Source organism: Tupaia chinensis, unplaced genomic scaffold (genome assembly GCF_000334495.1).
Source record: "Tupaia chinensis unplaced genomic scaffold, TupChi_1.0 Scaffold142833_1, whole genome shotgun sequence".
Taxonomy (NCBI): Eukaryota; Metazoa; Chordata; class Mammalia; order Scandentia; family Tupaiidae; genus Tupaia; species Tupaia belangeri.
The window spans coordinates 358,647-362,424 of NW_006202678.1; the positions used below are offsets into that span (position 1 = coordinate 358,647).

The 3,778-nt window shown below is 40.8% G+C and overlaps 1 pseudogene; it reads right to left on the reverse strand.

Moving 5' to 3' along the window:
- Positions 1-1,458: 1,458 nt before the first annotated feature.
- LOC102474928 (putative olfactory receptor 10D4) lies at positions 1,459-2,226 on the reverse strand (annotated as a pseudogene).
- Positions 2,227-3,778: the final 1,552 nt, after the last annotated feature.

Consider the following 3,778-nt stretch of genomic DNA (forward strand, 5'->3'; position numbering starts at 1 on the left):
TCAAGGATCTAAATCTAAGACCTCAAACTATAAAGCTGCTCCTGGAAAACACTGGGGAAACTCTGGGAGACATTGGTGTATGGAAAGACTTCTTAAATAAGACCCTCAAAGCACAGTTGATCATCCCCAGAATAGACAAGTGGGATTACATCAGACTAAGAAGTTTCTGCATGGCAAAAGACATAGTAATTAGTGTGAATTGACAGCCCTCAGAATGGGAAAATATTTTTGTAAATTTTGCATCAGATAAGGGACTGATAACAAGAATACACAAGGAACTAAAGATACACAAGAAAGATGATCAACTCTATTAAAAAATGGAAGGAGTTGAAAAAAACACTCTTTAAAAATGACATACAAATAGCCAAAATGCATATGAAAAAATGTTCAATGTCCCTCATCGTAAGGGAAATGCAGATAATAACAACAATGAGGTACCACCTAACCCCAGTCAAAATGTCTAAGATTAAAAAAAAATACAAAAAATGATAAGTGTTGGCGGGGGTGTGGTGAAAGGGGAACTCTTTTACACTACTGGTGGGAATGTAAATTGGTCCAGCCACTGTGGAGAATAATATGGAGATTCCTCAAAAATCTACAAATAGATCTACTATATGATCCAGCAATCCCACTCCTTGGTATCTACCCAAAGGACAGAAGAATTCTTCATTGGAAAAGTGCTTGCACATCGATGTTTATTGTGGCACTATTGTCGATTGCGAAGTCATGGAACCAACCCGAAGACCCCTATATGGAGGAATGGATTGAAAAATTGTGGCACATATACTCTGTGGAATATTACTCAGCCATAAAAACCAACAAAACCCTGACTTTTGACAGAAAGTGGAAAAATATGGAGGATATACTGCTGAGTGAAGCAAGTCAGGCTATGAAGATGAGACATTGTATGTCCCCACTTAACATATACCGAATGTCTGCACTCTATGACTGAAACTGATTGACTAACGGTTGTACAAACACAAGAGATGTGTGTGAATGTCTGATGAGGTGTATATGGAGGAGGTGGCCTAACGAAGGACATTTGGAGAAGGGACATGGAGGTAGAGCATTGACGGGGTGGAGAAGTGCGGTGTTATCGGTTGAAGATATTTTGATCAACGGGACTGGAGAGAAATGTTCATATATTGAAATGCTCACATTGTAAGCTAAACAATGTGATTGAATGTATATACAAAAAAAAATAATTTTTTTAAAGAAGCATAACAAAAGTATTTGTGGCAGATTATACACGTACGTTTACCATCTGGACCTTTAAAGAGAAAGTTTACTCATCTCCAGTTTGTGAGAGGGGGATAATTTTACAGGTTTGTATCTGCAGAATTGCTTCACAGACTTTCTAAGGGAAGAAAGACTTTTACAACTGGCAACAATAGATTTTTTTAAAAAATTGTCTAATATATAAATGAGGAGGGGAAATCAGCTTCACCCACAAATTGACTAGTGACTGCCTTCTGACACAATTTGTCTCCCAGCTAGCTTTTTCAGGGATCCCTTCACATCTTTGTTTCTCAGGGTATAGATGGTGGGGTGCAGCATGAGGGTGGCTACTTTCCCAAAGATCTGCACAGGGTTGACCAGCACTTCACTCAAAGATGGCTGGGTTTAGATGAGAACACAGGGCCCAAAGAACAGAGTAACCATGGAGAGGTGAGAAACACAGGTGGAGGCCGCCTTGCGCCTCCCTTCAGCCGAGCGCATCTTTAAGATAGCGATGACAATGCAGATGTAGGAAGCAAAGATGAGCAGGAAGCAGGTCATGGGCATGAGACCAATGTTGGTGAAGCTCACCGTCTCGATGATAAGGGTGTTACCACATGCTAGCTTGACTACAGGAAAGATGTCACAGAAGAAGTAGTCCACCTCATTGGACCCACAATAGGGCAGTTGGAAGGTCAGAGCTGAGAGAATCATGGCATGGAAGGAGCTGGTAAACCAGGTACCAGCAGCCAGGAGGGCACACACCCGGTGGTTCATGATGATAGTGTAATGCAGAGGATAGCAGATGACATCAAATCAGTCATAGGTTATCACCGTATAGAGAAGACAGTTGGTGCTGCCCAGGATGTGGTAAAAGAAGACCTGGAACATGCAACCCCCCAGGGAGATAACTTGGCTTCTCACTAGCAAGTTGGCCAACATCTTTGGGGTGCTCACAGAAGAGAAGCCAATGTCAAGCACAGGGAGATTGCAAAGAAAGTAATACATCGGGGTGTGGAGGTAGGCATCGGACACCACAGCACAAGGATGAGCAGAATGCAAAGGTAGAAGATCAGGAACACAACAAAGAGCATGGTCTCCTGCCCCTCTGTGTGTGGGATGCCCAACAAGGGAACTCTGTGACCAAAGGACAATTCTTTATCTCCATAGACATTAGATGCTTTCCTGGAAGGGGGTGGGAGGAGAACTGTAAATTCATGACCCAAGACACCAAATTCCACTGATATCTACAAGCAGATTCTCAAGGACAAAAGTGTTGCTGCTGATGAAACAATCATACAAATATTTATCACCCAGAAAGTGATGTGGTATCTGAGATTGAGGATTGAATGCTGGAAACTTGACTGCAAATAGCAGATTTTTGTTTTACAATCAGAGAAGAGCAAATGACACATTTGAAGTATTGGGGACTAAGAAGAAAGCCAAAGAAAAAAAGGAAAAAGAAAAAAAAGGAAAAGATAGGGTACATTTATAGTTTACAGAAAATTTTCATAATTATTATCTAGTTAAGCCTTATAAAAGCCTACAGGACCAGCAGTTAGCGTAATGGCTATGTCTCTGGACTCCCATGTAGTCGACTGTGGTTTGAGTCCTGGACCCAGTGGCTTAAACTCATGCCAGGTGTGTGTGCGTGTGTGCCCAAGATCCCGAGAGGAGAATGGAGGAGAAGTGATTGTGGCATGGCCATACCCCCTGGGGGGGTGATTTCTCGCTTTCTGTCTCTCTGTCTCTCTCTGTCTTTCTGACGAGCGCATGTGCCCTATAGCTAAAAAATAAAATAAAAAATTTTAAAAACCCTCTTCAAAAAAAGCCTATAAGATAGGTATTAATACTTCCATTTCATAATTGATGAAAAAAATCATGACTCTTGGAAGTTAAATAGCTTGTTCGAGTTCTCATACATGGCTAATTGTGTATCCAGAATTTGAACCTAATGATTCTTTAATTACACCCTAATTAGGAAAGAGAAAAAAGAAGTATTAAAATGTGGGTAAGGGAAACATTAATATAGTCATTGAACCGAAATGAATATAAAAATAACTTAATTCAATGATTTATTTATTAAGAGGTTTTGTTTTTGTTTTTTTGTTTTGTTTTGGTTTGGTTTGGTTTGTTTTTTTGCCATAGGGTGTGTGTGCTCACTGGAGACAGAGACAATAAGAGGAAAACTGAAAATCACCTCCCAGGGGGCATGGCCACTCTGTAATCCTTCTTCATTCTCCTCTCGGGATTTTGGTCACACACACATATGCACCCAATATGATACTCAAGCCACTGGGTCAGAAACTAGAACTGCTTTTGACTATGTGGGAGTCCAGCACCCCAACCACCATGCTACATGCTGACCCGCTAGTGTGATTTTCAAGCCACCGGATTTGGGACTTAAACCACAGTCAGACACTTGAGAGTCCAGCACTCTAACCACAATGGCACCTGCTGGCCTCTCACTCAATCATTTAGGTGTTTTTTTTTGTTTGTTTGTTTTTTGTTTTTTGTTTTTTTTTAATTTGGATCTCTATATACACATCTTTTCCACACT